The 17749-nt window shown below is 38.7% G+C and overlaps 1 protein-coding gene across 4 annotated transcripts in view; it reads right to left on the reverse strand.

Moving 5' to 3' along the window:
* LOC101554146 (vitamin D 25-hydroxylase) overlaps positions 1-17749 on the reverse strand; it is a 107243-nt gene that overhangs the window by 57498 nt on the left and 31996 nt on the right. The gene's annotated exons all lie outside the window — the stretch shown is intronic.

Consider the following 17749-nt stretch of genomic DNA (forward strand, 5'->3'; position numbering starts at 1 on the left):
TAGTGGCTATTTCTCACTGTTCAGTGCACAGTTCACTATTCTCTGGCAGTGCACACAAGACCATATGCAGTGCCAGAAATCTAAACCAAGTCTGCATGATACAAGGCAAATGCCTTAACCCCTCTATTATTTCTCCAGCTCAGGCACATAGAATTTCAACCATTGTTATTATCACGTGATGTTTAGTATAGGCGCTCGGGTGCTAAGTAAAGGGTAGCTCAGACGATGTCTGCCTCACTCACAGTCTACTGCCACTGATTCCCATCTCGTGGACAGAACGTCGGGGCTCCAAAGGCTTCCCATTTCCTCCTCTCCTCATCATCTTCATTTCCTGATGCCTCATCACTTACTTTTTTCTCAGACACTAACCTATTTTCTATTTTATGGTTCCTAGGCCTCAGCACTCAACCTCTAAAGTTTTTGTTCCCCATACTCCGGTGCAATATGTATACCCCATGACTCCATTTCCTCAGATCATTACTGAAATGCCACTGTCCCTTCCTTTCCAAAATTATACAAGGCCTTGTCAACATCCCTAGCCTCTTTTTCTCTTTACCACTTATTCTATAACCCTGATCATAGTGTGTGTATACATATGTATATATATGTTTATACATATAATTAGCTATGTATTTGTTCTCAAACGGTCAGATTTACATGAATAAAGATATGAATATCATACTAATTGTTAAGTCCCCTAGATCTAAAAATCTATCTGGAAATACTCAAAAGTATTTATGAAAGGAACAGTGTTAAGTGTTCTTCTGTTTTATATCTTTGATCAACTCATGGTTCCCCTTGGATTAATTTTTTTCAGTTTAATTGTCAAAAGATCTTAATATTCAGCACTGCTAACAGCTGGATAGATACCCTCCAGCTTGGAGTTTTCTGCAACATCCTACATTTATTGCAGCACTATTCACAACAGTGACAATCAGGACACAACCCACTAATTATCAGTAATTTTCTTCCCTTTGCACAGACGTCTCACCCTTATTTTCCTTCTCCCTTACATTCTGTGTTTTTGAACTCCCACCTGTGCTCAGGGATTAGTCCGGGCAGGCTCAGGGTACCTTACATGGTGCCAGGGATTGAAGCTGGGTTGGCCGCATGCAAGGCAAGCGGCCACCTACTATACTATCTCTCCAGCCCCCCTTCTCCCTTCAGTTAACAGACAAGCTTGTATTCTTCTCCCAGACAGTAAACAAGTAGACATTAGGGTAATTTCTAGGAGAGACACATGTGACTTGCATGGTACGTTCAAATTAGAAAGGGAAATAAGGAAATAGACTTTTAGTCTAGGACCCAGGTGAGAGTCACTGAGAATTAGAGCTAATATTGGATTATATGCCCATCTGGCACCTGTGGATATTACTAAATGCACTCAGAGCTCTTCAAGTAATGACTGCGATTAATTTGAACCATGAGCTACAAAATATGAGAGTCTGGCTCATATCCGTAAGGCAAAGTGTAGGGAGTGCACAGTAATTGAAATACAACATAGAGAAGCAGAGATTTTTGTTTAGCTGTAGCAGCATCTTAACTGTTAACAAAGCACTGGAGCACGGCACAAAGGAATACATTTAGTGCTAATTGAGATTCACCTGGACACTAAGATCACCAATATGTATACTGTGTCTGTCTGAACTGTTGCTTCCACTTCTTCACTATGGCATGTTCTTAAAAAATCCTTGTCATGGCCACATGAGAAGTGAAACTAAACCTATCCTTAGACAGTGGGTAATGGCAGATGACTAGATTTGGCCTATGGTTTGTGATCAGACAGCTATAGGCTGAACCCTGAAATCCCTGAAATCTGATTATGTGGGTGATATTTGTGCAACTACGCTTTTACCATCATACTTAAAATAACATGCTTTATGTATCCTTTGCCCCTATCTAAGTTACATAATGAGATTTGCAGTCATAAACCTGAAGCATAGTTGGGTTCCACATAGGCAACACCAACTGAAGGACCAGGAACCCTGGCAAAAAATGTAAATGTTTAATGTAGTAATATGATTTTCAAGTTGTTTTTATGTGGCAATGTTGCAACAAAAGTACACGGTATTACAAGTCTATTCTTTTGAAATCAAAACTGTCACTGTCATCCCACTGCTCATTGATTTGCTTGAGTGGGCACTGGTAACGTCTCCATTGTGAGACTTGTTGTTACTGTTTTTAGCATATCGTATACATCAACAAAATGATTCATTTGCATTTTTTTCTGGTGCATATAGAAGTATGTTCTGCTCCACAAGTCTCATAAGTCTATTATGTCTAAGAAAAATTATGTACAAATCTAGCATAAGTCAAAATACTAGATTTGTACAACAAGGAATAATGGTGTAGAAGTCCAGCAAATTCTCAGATAATGCCTTTCATAGCACCACTGTGAGATTTGGAAATTATCACAAATTGACTGTTATTGATCTAAGTTTTGATAATTTCAACTGCCTTTGTGTTGTAACAAATGAAATAAATTTGGCTGCTACCGGGCTGGGGTGGTAGTGGGGAAAAGCTGGGACACTGGTGGAGTGAAGGTCACACTGGTTGTGGGATTGATATTGGAATACTGAATGTCTGAAACAGCTGTGTTATAAACTGTAGCACTGTAGTCCCGTTGTTCATCTATTTGCTCAAGCGGGCACCAGTAACATCTCCATTGTGAAACTTGTTATTACTGCTTTGAGCATATCAAATATGCCACAGGTAGCTTGCCAGGCTCTGCTGTGCAGGCGGGATACTCTCAGTAGCTTGCCGGGCTCTCTGAGAGGGACAGAGGAATCAAATCCAGGTCGGCCGCATGCAAGGCAAATGCCCTACCCGCTGTGCTATCACTCCAGTTTGTGTTATAAACAACTTGGTAAATTGTGATGTTATAGTTATTTTTTTTAGTACAATGGTGTCAAAAGGAATTGTACTCAAGAAGATGTAAGAAGTTGACAACTAAATATCAGTTATTCTACTCTGAAAAACTGAAAAATCTTAGATGCATAGGTATTTCCACAGCAAAGAATAAAAAAGCAGTACCCAAATGAGAGTCAGAGACTGCTCTCTTCAAAGGATAAACTATAAAAAAAGAACTTAGACCCCATCTGAACACCATGCATAAAAGTAAAATAAAAATGGATTAAAGACCTTGAAATCACATGTAGGTCCATAAATTATCTTTTTTTTTCTTTTTGGGTCACACTCAGCGATGCACAGGGGGTCACTCCTGGCTCTGCACTCAGGAATTACTTCTGGCGGAGCTCAGGGGACCATATGGGATGCTGGAATCGAACCTGGGTTGGCCATGTGCAAGGCAAACGCCCTACCCGTTGTGCTCTCCATAAATTATCTTGAAAAGAAGATAGGCAGGATAATTTATGACACTGAAGCTCGTGATAACATCAATGATTCAATCCCACTGGCCAGCCAAATGGAAGCAAAGATGAACAAATGTGACTCCATCAAATTAACAAGTTTCTCCATTGCAAAAAAGAGAAAATTAAAAATGTTTTAAAAATGACCAGAATTTAAAAAGATAGTCCACAGACTGGGAAAAAATATTTTCTCACCATTCTCTGATAATAAATAATGGTAGAACTTATCAAGAAAACAAACAAATCCCTCAAAAAATTGAGGAAAAGCGATGAACAGAAACTTCATCAGGGAAAGCGTACCAACAGCAAAAAGATGTATTTTTTTTAAAAAATGTTCTTACCAGAAAAATCTTATTATCAGGGAAATGCAAATCAAAACTGCAATGAGATACCATCTCTCACCTGTGAGACTAGCACACATCACAAAGAACAAAAGCTGCCAGTGTTGTTGAGAATGTGGGGAAGCAAGGACCTTGTTTCACTGCTGGTGGGAATGTCAACTAATCCAACCATCTTGGAAAACAACATAAGCACTCTTCAAAAAATTAGGAAATGAGCTTCCATATGACCCAGCAATTTAACTTCTTGGACTCTGCCCCAAGGGCTCAAAACCTTCAGTAAAAAAAGACATTTGCACTCCTACATCTATTGTGGCACTATTCACAATAGCAACAATCAGGAAAACAACAACCCAACGTCCAAACACAAATGAATGAATAAAAAAATTGTGAGTACATTTACACAGTGGAATATTGTTGGAATGAAAATCATGTAATTGTGTAATATTATGTGTAAAATAATGTGACTAAATAATACACATAAGAAATCACGTAATATTACAGTTATATGAAAGCACATCATTGGGTACTATGAGGATTTGGTACTATGAGAGAAAAAGAAAAAGATACAGAACACCCCCCCCCCGCCATATGTGGAATATAAAGAAATATAGTAAGGAAATAACAAATATCCAAAGGCAACCGAAATTGAAAACTGGTCTTCAGTAGGAAGTTTACTACTAGAGGTATAGGAGAGGGAATAGGATGGGGAAACACTGTAACAATGGTGGAGGAAGTGGACACTGGTGGAGAATATGGTGCTGAGATGTTTTATGCGTGTAATTCTACCATTAACAGTACTGTAAATCAAGATGCCTAAAATAAAATTATAAAATTTTTAAAGGAGAAACTACTCCATTTTATGCAGTAGAGACTTACAACTGTGAAGAAATCACTAAGGTACAGAGCCCCAGCACTGACAACAAAGGGAAGTATTCATAAGAAGGACAAGGAAAAGTGGGGACTAAGAAATAACAATCCCCCCAAAAAAAAATTGGGACAGAAGATGTACAGACACTTCCCAAGAGAAGACATACAGATGGCTAGTAGACATATGAAAAATGTTCATCATCACTTATTATTAAGGAAATGGAAACAATAATAACATAATTTTATACCAGTGAGAATGGCATATATCAGGAAGACTGTAAACAACCAGTGCTGGTGTTGGGATAAAAAAGGAATCCTCATTTACTGTTGATAGGAACGTCACATTTGGTGTCTATGAAATGCAGTATAAAGCTTTCTCAAAATAGGACTACAACCATACAGCTCAGCAATCCAACTTTTTGCCATCTACCCCAGCAACACAAAAATATTCAAAGAGATATATGTATTCCTACATTCATTGAAGTGATTAGTGCAATAGCCAGGATGTGGAAACCATGAAATTTCAACTGACAGAAAAACAGATAAAGAAGTTTGGTAGATATACACAATGAAACTCTATACAGTTGTAAGATAAAAGTCTGAAGAAACATGGATGAAAGTGGAAGGAATCATGGCATGGAAAAAAATCAGATGGAAGAGAAATACCAGATGATCTCATTCACAGAATAAATTTTTAAAAAGAGGGGTGGGGGATGAAGAGTATTGAATAAAGACAAACTCTTGGCCTTATAGCAGAAGGCTGATCACCCGCAGGAGGAGAAGGGGGAAAAGATTTGATTAAAGGTGACAGAGGAACACCAATAGAGGGAGTGGGTACTTTGGTACAGGAATTTTTTACACCTATAAGCTATAATACTATTGTAAACTACCTAAACTTATAAAAGACTTATATACATATATAAAATATAAATATAAAAAAAAAGACTTTCAAAACTCCAAAGTGGGGAGGGAAGGAGGGAGAGAGAGAGAGTTGGAGGGCAGAGAGAGAGAGAGAGAGAGAGAGAAAGAGAGAATGACTGACTGAATGACTGTATGATTGAAATCCAGACATGAACATCTTTGTAACTGTATCTCACGGTAATTCAATTAAAAAATACAAATCATTACGTTTCACAACAACAAACAACAACAAAAAACCAGAATAAGTTCATTCATACGTGGTACTATAAAGAAATGAAGCAAGGGAATGGATAGTATTCAATGAAACCAACCTTTCTAAAATTTCTAAAATTGAGGTTACTAAATGGTAGATGTAGGGGTTTGATGGTGAAGAAAAAGGCAAACTACAAACAAAATCTGAAGAGTGGTGGAGAGTATTTGTAGTTTAGTGGTGATACTGGAGGACTAATTTTACAACAAAAGAATAAATAATAACATTATTGTAACTTCAACTGCAATTAAAAATGAATAATACAAATACCTGGCCATTTTATAAACTGGTAAGTTACCTTATTGACTTGTAGGAGATACTTTATATTCTAGATAATATACTTCTTTCTTTTAAAAAAATTTTATTTAGGGGCCAGAGCAATAGTACAGTGCGTAGGACATTTGCCGTGTGTGCAGTCAGACTCAATTTAGAGCCCCAGCATCCTACATGGTGTGGTCTTGGTGGTCCTAAAAATGTTTAGCTTTTCCTACTCCTCATCTTCAGTATGGTCACCACCATCCTACAGCTGCCAAATGTGCAGGGTCAGTAAAAACAAAGTCCTGCAGCAGAAATGTGGTATCAAGTCAAGGAGCCCGTCCTCGCTTTGATTAAAAATACTTCCTACGTCCCTCATATCTGAGCTCAAGCAGACAGTGCATTACCAGTTCTGGGGGAAATTAAGTCATACACAACATTTATTATTTATCAAATTTATTAAACCATTTAATATGAATGATTGCAAAACCCCTAACATTTTATATGCCTGTTCAGATGCTCACTTCTTTTTTTTTTTTTTTGGTAATGCACAAGTGGAGTTTATTAAGCCAGCTAGCTAGAGTCAAGCTTCTAGGTACGCAGGCCCAAGCGTCAGATGCTCACTTCTTAATCTATCTAAAGTGACACTTTCTCTTTGTGCGTGACCTCACTGGGAAAGCTCTAACGTTTTTTTGTTGTTGTTGTTCTTGTAATTTTTATTTATTTATTTATTTATTTTGGTTTTAAGGCCATACCCAGCAGTGCTTTAGGCTCACTCCTGGCTCTGTGCTCAGGGATTATTCCCCGTAGTGAGTAGGGGACCATACGTACCGTATGTCAGGAACTGAACCTGGGAAAGTCATGTCCAAGGCAAGAACCCTACCCACTGTACTTTCTCCAGACCTAAGCTTTTAGTTTTTTTGTCACTAAGTATGATGTTAGCCCTGTTTTTCTTATAGGCAATGATCCTGAGGTATGTTCTAACACTGATTTGAGTTTTTAATAAAGAATAGATGATGACTTAGATTTAGTCCTTTTGGGTCACACCTGGCGACGCAAAGGGGTTACTCCTCACTCTGCATTCAGGAATTATCAGGGGACCATATGGGATCCCAGGGAACAAACCCAGGTTGGCCATGTGCAAGGCCTAGCACAGTGTACTATTGCTCTAGCCCCTGGTAAATCTTTTAAAAAGTTTTCTCTGTACCTGCTTATAATCATGTCTTTGATTTTTCCTTTTGTTGTAGTTATTACATTAATTAATTTGCATATATTAAAACATCATTGCATCACTAAAATGAATCCTGCTTGATGATCATAGTATATGGTCTTTTTGATATATTATTGGATTTGTTTCACTAACATTCTTTGAAGATCTTCATATCAATGTTGTCAGGTTCCTGGACTGTAAATTTATTTCTATAGTGATATCTCTCTTTTTTCTATGAAGGTAATATTGGCGTGGACCTCAGAGATGTCTTCAATAAGCTGACTCCAGTGGCAAAGATAACAAAACAAAAGGGGCATGCCCATATTAACCTTGGCCCCAGAGTACAGGGAGGAGAAAAGACAGATGAGAAGCAAAGGGGGCCAGGTCTGGGGGCGGGGGGAATTCTGGTACAAAGGTGGTGTTAAGGAATGACAGCAAAATATCTGAACCACAGAGTCAACAACACTGAAATTAAGAGACCCAAACTTTAACAACTGAATTTAGAAAGGTGTTGGTCAAGAAGGCAACCTAGAGTGAGGGAGGGGGATATATGGGAGGGAACCTGGAAACACTGGTGGAGAGAAGTTGACATTGATAGTGGGACTGGGGCTGCAATACTGCATGTCTAAAATGAAATATAAATAACCTTCTAAATCATGGTGCTTTAATTAAAAAACATACTTTCTCACAATAGGTATGGAAAGGGAACATGGTAGCATGTACTGAGAACCATACTCATGCTCATTACTCAATCTGGTAATTTCATTCATGATTACACGGAGATGAAAAGGCAAAAGAGTTTATATGTAACAGTCACTCCATTATAACACTTTCTAAAATGGTAGACATTAAAAACACACTGAAGTTTCAACAATTAGAACGTGAAAATGGTAAACTGTGTTACATTAACTGGATGGAATATTGTGAAGTTTTCACAACCCTAACTATAAAGTCTAACGAATAAGGCAAAATGGTGCTCAACATACCAAAGACAATACCAAGCATACAGATGTATTGATAGATAAGAACAGTAGAGAGGAACATGGATTGAGCCTGCTCCTGTTTCCTGCCTTTAAAACATAAAGAGAGCACCACGGAGTCCCCCAAACCCCATCAGGAATGATCACTGAACAGAGAGCCAGGAGGACACTCTGAGCACTGCTAGGTGTTCCCCCCAAATACACAAACACACAACATACAAAGTTGGCAAAATTCTCCACAGTATCTATACATTCCTCTACTATATTTTTTCTCTTTTCCACTGCTCTCTCTTACTCTTTCATTTAATCTACTCAGTAAAGACTGCTTCAAACACCCATGTTAAGTCTTTTTATTTATTTTGGTTTGGGGGCCATACCCAGTGGTACTCAGGGCTTACTCCTGGCTCTGTGCTCAGGGATCACTCCTGTAGTACTCAGGGGACCATAACGAAATGCCGGGAATCAAACTAGGTCAGCTACATACAAGTGCCCTACCCACTGTACTCCAGCCATCCCACCCCCCATACTGTGTCTTTATGTGGCTATTTCTTATACAGCAAGTATATGTGTATATATATATATTTGATGTGTAACACATACATAACTTTATTTCCTACATAAGAGCAATGAGTATAGAACCTATTCCTAATCATTGAGGTAAGTTTATATACAGATAAAATCATTCCTTTCAGTACAATATAAAAGTACACAAAGAGATAAAAGAAAAAATGGTATTGGAATCAGAATTCTTATAAGCCAAATATTTTATATATTGTATGGGAATCTGAATTTTAAAAGTTGTAACTTTTGCTTATAATTTATAAAAGTCACAAAACTTATCAAAAGCCAAACAACCCCATCAAAAATGAGAAGAAAAGCTGAACAGAAGATATACAGAAGGTCAACAGATATATGAAAAAGTCCTGTTCATCACTTTTCATCAGGGAAATGCAAATATAAATGACAGTGAGATATCACTTCACACCACTGTTAATGGCACACATCAAAAAGAATATAAAGAACCAGTACTAATGGGGCTCTAGGGGAGGAACCCTCATCTACTGTTGGTGGGAATGTCATTTGGTTCAACTTCTATATGAAACCTAATGGAAACAACTTTTAAAAATTAAGAATTGAGCTCCCACTTCTTGACATTAAAGCCAACAACAACAACAGAAACCCCATTCATTCGAAAAGATATTTGCACTTCTATGTTCATGGCAGTGTTACTTATAATGATCAGATCTGAAAACAACGTAAGTGCCCAATAACAGATAAATATCTGAATTCAACAGAATACTACTCAGCTAGGAGAAAAGACGTAAGTCTTCGGTTCTCTGCAACTTGAATGGATCTGGAGGGCACATGATGAGGGAAGTGAGTTATAAACAGGACAAATACTGAATAATTTTTAATACATTTGTAATACAAAGAAACATAGTAAGGGATTCAATAACGGCCCATGATAATAGATCCTTAGAGTCTCTATATAAGTGGAAGAAAGGTTGGAGGTAAGAGGGGGCCCAGATATGGTAGTAGAGGAATGCAGATACTCTGGTGGTTGGTGTGAGACAACAGTGTATCACTAAAATACTGGTACTAACAGTAATCACTTTACTGTAGCACTGTAGTCCTGTTGTTCATCAATTTGCTCAAATGGGCACTAGTAACGTCTCCATTGTGAGACTTGCTGTTACTGTTTTTGGCATATCAAATATGCCAGGGGTAGCTTGCCAGGCTCTGCCATGTGGGCAGGATACTCTCAGTAGCTTGCCAGGCTCTCGGAGAGGGACGGAGGAATTGAACCCAGGTCGGCCGCATGCAAGGCAAACGCCCTACCCATTGTGCTATTGCTCCAGTCCAGTAATCACTTTATCTAAATTATTTTTAAAAGAGAAAAAGAAACTTTGTGTGTGTGTGTAATTACTCCACTTTTCTCCTTAACACATGCTTCCTTCTTACTGGCTACCCCCCTTAGTGTTACAAAAAATGCTTACATCAGCTGTTCTTCCATGTTCCAAGATCAAGCCCATGTTCTCTCTTGAAAGAGATGTACTTCATCTCTTTCTCTTCCCTCACATCTAAGTAAGTTTCAATAAAAACTATCTTGCTTCACAAAGAAAAAAAAAAGAACAAAAACTCCTACATGCAAAGAATTAAGTTTCGTTCAACCTCTATCTCTTACCTTCACTTGTTCAATGTTCTCCACTCTTTTCAGTCACAGAGGGGAACAGCAAGAGCTAGGTAAGAGATTTGGGTGGGAGACTTGGACAGGAGCCCTACCATGTGGGTCTATTTGTAGTTTATTCTAGGTGCACCAGGAAGCCCTGGAGGTAGAAATTTAACTCTGCCATTTCTTCTCTCCCCTCTATACAGTTTGTGTGGCATCTTCATGAACCTAATTCTTGCAGCAATAGGAGGAAATAAATATACTGGGAGATACATCCATTGTAAAGAAGAGGTGAATAAAACTTAGTTAAGGTCAAAGAGGAACAGAACAATTAATAAGAAAATAAATTGACTCAGGTAAAAGTTATGATTTTATCACAAATCCATGAGGTTTTTTCACCTATGCTCTGTAAGCTTCCTTCTAGCTGTCTATGATAAAATAATCAGTTTTTCTATTCATATACCGCTTCCCTAGCTGGGAAGGTTCCAACTTAATACCCAGGCCAGAAATATTTGAAAATGTATGAGGAGAGTATGGGGGGGGGGCGAGTAGGGGTTGGGGGTTGGGCTATACCTGGCAGTGCTCAGGGCTTACTCCTGGCTCTGCACTCAGGAGATTTTTACTCCCAGTAGTGCTCAGGGGACCATTTGGGATTAAACCTGGGTCATCTGCGCACAAAACAAGTGCCTTACCCACTGTACTATCGCTCTAGCCCCATGGGTATCAGCATTTTGAAAACAGTAGATTCCGATAATAATCCAATGTTGAAAATCAAATGGGTTGGAAGTCCCAACGGTCAGGTAGCAGGACCACCCAGATCTGCATTTCCCTGCCATACCTTCCTATTTTCAAACACCTGTCCCTCAAATATTTGTCTCTCCTATCCTAGGGCTGCTGCTAAAGGTATAATCAGGCCATAATTTTTAACTACATTCCAATTTTTATTTAGCTCCCAACCCTGTTATAATCCTGATGGAAGCTTCAGATTAAACAGTCCTGATTATCACCAACTGACCGAGGACTGACCTGTCAGACCATTGGAGAAGCCTTGCTTGTTCCAGGTATAATAGAATAATTTTTTGTTTGTAAAACCCTTTACTCCAGGAGCTCAGCTCCTCTGCCTTTTGAATACAGGAGCAGAAATAAGCTGTCCAAGCACAGGTTCTAACAGGAACAGTAGCCTTCTGACTTGAGACAGATATTTCAAACTTCTTTATGAAAACTAGTTACTCCTGGTAGGGTAGGTGCAGGACTGAGCGATAGTACAGCAGGTAGGGTGGTTGCCTTGCACGTGGCTGACCCGGGTTCGATTCCTCTGCACCTCTCGGAGAGCCTGGCAATACTGAGAGTATCTCGTCCACTAGGCAGAGCCTGGCAAGCTACCTGTGGCATATTTGTTATGACAAAAACAGTAACAAGTCTCAAAATGGAGACATTACTGGTGCTGAGTCGAGCAAATCGATGAACAACGGGACAACAGTGCTAAAGTGCTACATGGTAGGTGCAACTAAGACTTCTGCAGTAAAATGTTTCAGGATTGAAAGAAGGATTTTCAATGAGGAAAGGCCCCAAAGATGATGGAGGGTCCCTCTTGCCTGCACACTTCCTCCATTCTCTTTGTTCTTCCCTTCCCTTTACTTCCTCTCCCAACCCTTCACTCCTATTCTACAACTGATCTCTAAAAGGCACCTACTGGGTTTTAACCCTTTGGAGTTTAAAGGAATCTCTCAGACTTCTAAACTTGCCCTTTGGTTCATCAGAGATCTATGGAGTCTGGGGTGGTTGGAGTTCAAGATGATTGACATCAACGGGTACTGATGTCTTCCGGGATCAGTATTCTGAGAGAACAGTCACCCATCAGGGAACATCACACTGTCGCCCTTCCCCTGGCTGATGTCGAAAGACACTGGATGCTGGGACTGTTCTGTTCAACTTCACAAAGAAAGAAAAAGTCATGGCAATGAGAATGGTATCAGTACCTACAGAGAGCTGATCCCTGAGGACTTGAAGAGAAGAAATGTTGCTTCTGGGTATAACAGGCTCCTGGAAACAGGAAAATCCCAACCTAGCAGCATATGTGCACACTGAGGAAGTGAAAGAAGGTGTGTGTGAGTCTAACTCAGCTGCTATAAGACCCCTAACAGGGAACTCAGAGCCAAACCTCTCTTGCTCTGGAACAAGATATGAGTGGCTCACTATTCCCAAGAACTGTGAGTTACAGCCAAGGCAGCTCACTCCCAAGGGGGAAGAAGCAGAGAGGCCTCAAGTAAATATTACTTATGCCTAATCTTTAGGTTGCAATAAATACGCATGGTGACTCAACTTTTAAATGAGGTTTGTTTATGAGAATGCATCAGAGTCATTATGTTTTCAAAGAAAACATGGCAAGGCCCACAAGCTCAAAAGATAATAGTCTTACAGCCATGCACACATAGGGCCTCACAACTAAGCTGTATTGTTCTGTAAGCCTCCCGTCTGCCCCCATTTTATTTCTTCCCTAATGTAAGAGCTACGTGGTTTGGGTGAAATTGGTTTTTCTCCCCATCTCCAGCTATGAGGTCACAGTTTTTATGCTATCACAATTTCTTATAGTTCTTCCCATCAAGAGGAAAAGACTACGTTGATCAATATAATGTGACTTATGTGACACATCCCTCACATTTAGATGCCAAGAATCTTCCAGCTTCTATTTTCACCTTTAAAGAATGCTGTGTGCATAACAAGCCTTAGTTGGCTCACAGGAGAGGACACACACAAAATGTGGCGCTCAGACCACTAACAGACCTCTGGCTGACACCACCTTGGACCCACTGATCCTGGTCTACTTGCCAAGTAACCCAAAATGCATGAGTGAGTCCAGTCAGCAGTACTACTTTGAAGTCAGTATGCCATCTTAGCTGAGGTCTACCCAAATTCCAAACCCACCTAATATTGAGACTATAAATAGTTAAGATTGTTTTAGACATTAAAAGTGCTTTGTTATATAGCACAGAGTAATGTAAATCAATCAGAATGAATCCTTTCTTCATCCTGTCACAACTGGTCAAAATACAGGCCAAAATTATCAATGAGACTCATGGGCAGGAAATTGGTGAGAAACTCAAGATCTTAGATTGTTCTTCCCTACTCAGCACGATGGGCTATGAGTGGACAGTAAATCTGCTACCAAAACAGGAGCCAGCTGAGAAGGAAATTGTGGCCTGGGAACTCCACAGAAAACTGCAGAGAAATGGAGAAGGATCTCAACCAAAATATTTACCAAACTGCACTGAAGCCTCCATCACATCTTAACTTTCACAAGCTCAAGAGCCCTAAATTCTTAGTTGTTTGAGACGCTTGATCTAGTCTTATATTACTTTGAAGTATAAATATCCAACTTCTACTCTATACCTGTTATTTTCAAGATGTTTTCTACTCCTGAAATCTTCCTTCTCAAGAAAATCTTAAAGCAGGACAAAATAAAAGACAAAGTGACGAGAAGCCAAAAAGTCAAATAGTAAAACTCTTGAATTCCTTGCATAGATTCTAGAGCTGCTATAAGAAAGTACTGCAACAAAACCACTAAGTTTTTAAGTAAGAAATATTAGTCCAGACACTAAAACTCAGAAATCAGTGCCATGTTCTCTCTAAAACCTCCAGAGGAATGTTTTCTTGGCTCTTTCTAGCTTCTGCTGGTTTCTGACATCTTTGTGTTCTTTGGCTGATGGAGTCATCGCTCTAATCCTCTATCTTACTGGGGCTTTTCTCACTGAGTCTCTTTCCCTGGTTTTTGGTCTGTGCAAGTTGGTGTTGAAATTTCTACTTTTAAAAAGTATACTAGTTACACTGTAGCACTGTAGCACTATTGTCCTGCTGTGCATTGATTTGATTGAACGGGCACCAGGAACATCTCTATTGTGAGACTTGTTACTGTTTTTGGCATATCGACTATATCATGGGTAACTTGCCAGGCTCTGCTGAGGGTCCACAGTAAAACTCTAAAACTAATTTGATAATCTTTATAAAAGATCTTCTTTGCAAATAATGCCACATTCTGAAATGGGAGAATAGTTTAAGACATGAACACTATTCTCCCCAACTTCAGTATTATATATGAGGAAGGCCTGAAGGATACTGGCAAGGACTTTTCTGTTTGTTTAAGGAGGGAGGGCACACCAGCTGTCCTCAGAGATTACTTCTGGATCTGTGCTCTGGAATCACCTCTGATAGGACTCAAGAGATTATATAGGGTGCAGGGATTAAACCTACGTCAACCACTGCAAGGCAAGCACCCTATGCTCTGTACTACCTCTCAGCCAATGATAGTTTTATTCCTCTGTGTCACTTGACATTTTGAAGCCCTTCCCAAAATGTTTATCTTTCCTTTTCTCGCTCTCTTAGATTTCAAAGCACAGACTGATGACAGTTACTTTGATTACAATTCCAAAGAAATAAACTCCCTTTCTGTGTGTCTCAGAGAATTTTTCACAGCTCAAAATAAAACACAAGCAACACCTCAAAGGTTTGGTAGATTTGTGGGCCATTCTGCAGTGACTGTGGGTGTCCCTGATGGCAGGATTATCACCACGCCTCATCTCATGGCTGGTACAAGAAGATACTCAGTAAATGTTGGATAAATAAAATCAGGTGTTCTGACATCTTCTACTAATTGTGAGAAGAGATTATTTATTAAATAGGAAAAGCTCTTTTCCATACATCCTTCATAGGACATTGTCTTGATAAACACTCAGAATGTGAAGCTCCAGCTCTATTATATGCTCTTGGCTTTGTTGAAATTAGCTGTCCATATATGTGGTTTTATTTGAATCCTCAATTTTATCCTAGTGATCTTTGTGACTTTTTTATTCCAATACCATGCTGGTTTCCTTTTAGGAGTATGTTGGCACATCCAACAATGCTCCAAGGTCACTTTCAGTAGTGCTCAAGGGACCAGGTGTCAGGGATCAAACCTAGGAATCATGCATCAAAAGCACTTGTGCCAACGTTTTGAGTCAACCTTCTATGTCCCTAATAACACAATACTTTAATTACTATAATTTTGTAGTATAGTTCGAAGCCAGGGAGTATTATATGCCCATTTCTGTTCATTCTTTGTTATCTCTGGGGTATTTTTTGCTATTTGGGTCTTTTGTAGTTCCAAATAAATTTCATAATTTTTATTCTTTTCTGTGAAGAATTAGGCTCTTATTATTTATTCCCTATTTTCTTTGTTGCTTGACAGTATCCTATTCAATTTTTTTGAGCTGTGATGTTTTGGGGGAGTTTTTAAAACCAGAATTAGGATAGAATATAGCTTCCTGTGTTACTCAAAGTATACAACTGAATTCAAATTACAGTCTTCTAAATGTCACAAATATCTAGTGCACACCTATTTTACTAGATTCTATGTTAGGTTTTGTAATAGAGAGCAAAAATTGATGTGATCCTTGTGTGAGTGGAACTTTTAATCTAAGGTATGCAGGTATTAATGAACTATTCTCAATAAAACTATAAACTAAAGACTAAAATTTCGATTGGATAAAAAGTAGAAATCCATTATTTGAAATATGAGATAATAACTTAAGATATTATAACCTAATTTCAGTAGACAGTCATCTGGGAAGGTGTACCATAGGAAGGAATGCTTAACTGAGATAAATATATATATGTATATATATATACATACATAAATAAAGAATATATTGGGGATTCTTGAACAAAAGTATAGCACGCCAAAGTCCCTATGATGGTAAGAAAATGCAGATACTGACTAAGTGAAAGAATGCCAGCATAAATGGTGCTCAGATAGGATGGAGAGAACAGTAAGAACTGTGGCTGGAACAAAAGCCAGTACAACATATATAGTTTTGTGTACTGTAGTAGCAAGAAATTTGTACAGGGTCAGGCTACTATTGAAAGCACTAAACTACTCCTACAACCTTCCTAGTTCTAGTGATGAACTGAGCTTTCCAGAAAGTCTTGAAACTACCCCGCTTTATGGAAACAAACTTACCACACTGTCTTGGCAAGCCTGACTAGGAGAAATAAGGCCTTATTTACAGGGCACAGTCAGAGTCTACCAGAGAAAAGGGCAAGGCATTTGTCAGCTTAACTAATTATTTACATGAAGCAGCTGCTACAGGAATATTCGGACAATTTTACTAGGTACAGAAATAATCTGAGCATCCAATTAGAGACTTCTATCCTATCTGAGATACATCCTGAGACTGAATATGTAATTCTCTATGATGAATTCAGCTAATGAGATGACTCAGAAAAGTTCTGGGACCACATGTCCACCCACAGATTCTACATTCAAATACCCCAGACCCACCTCAGACACTGCTCTACCTATCTTTACCCTCTACAATTTATATGGCTTCATCTTGCAAATATATACTGAGGGCTACTCACAGATATTAAATAATAGTATATCAAAATATGCCTCTTTTTTTCTATAGCAAGGGCCTCTTAAAAAATGAATAGTAACCATACTCTACCTTAATATTCATTTCACACAATTCATTCCACTGCTACAATAAGAACCTCCTGTGCTCAAAATAAGAATTGCTGTTTCTTTCATTCCTAATATTCTCTGATAATAGAAAATCTTCACTTTTCCTTTAGCAATAGATAGAGCACTATCTTTCTGGAGCATGGGGACAGATGAGCACCAGACTGAGTTGAATAATGACAACATACAGCTTTAAACCCTGCTGTGTTTCTCCTATGTTTTGGGATAAATGTGTCTGGGCATGACAAGAAAGGATACCTGTGAATGATGGAGGAGATAGACTTACTTTGTTGAGTTCTGCTGTGTGTAGCAGCTCCAGTTCATTGATTTTTATCTTGCCACTGGTCTTTACCAATAAAGTTAAGAGGAATTAGTAATGGTACTCAGTGAGCACACTAGGACTTAGGAAGCTCTCTATGAAATCTGCAGAAGAGGAAACTCAATCTAAACAGGCTATAAGTCATGACCTGCCCCATCTTCCAGTTAAGCAACCAGGAGTCTAGGGCTTCCTCTGAGGTTTTAGCTGCCCAAGCTCCCAGCAAACGGGGCATGAACCCAGTTTCTTTTCACCACCGTGCTTCATTAAAAATAATCAATGATGCTAGCCCTAAGCAGCAGTTTGCTGGATGCAGATCTCACTGGACCATGAAAGGTTATATTCTTAGAGTGTAATACAGTTAAAATTTAAAAAATAAAATGATAAGATTTACAAATAGTGCTGAAGTTAAAAAAATGTAATTTTAATAAATAAGATGTGTGAGTTTAACAAATATAATTTGTGAAAAGTAAAGAAACAAACTAATGGCTCACATATCAGATTTAATAACTACAACGTTGTAATATAGGTACCAGATCAAGACTCAATTTATTTCTCAATCACAGATGAATTATTTG

Source organism: Sorex araneus, chromosome 6 (assembly GCF_027595985.1).
Source record: "Sorex araneus isolate mSorAra2 chromosome 6, mSorAra2.pri, whole genome shotgun sequence".
Taxonomy (NCBI): domain Eukaryota; kingdom Metazoa; phylum Chordata; class Mammalia; order Eulipotyphla; family Soricidae; genus Sorex; species Sorex araneus.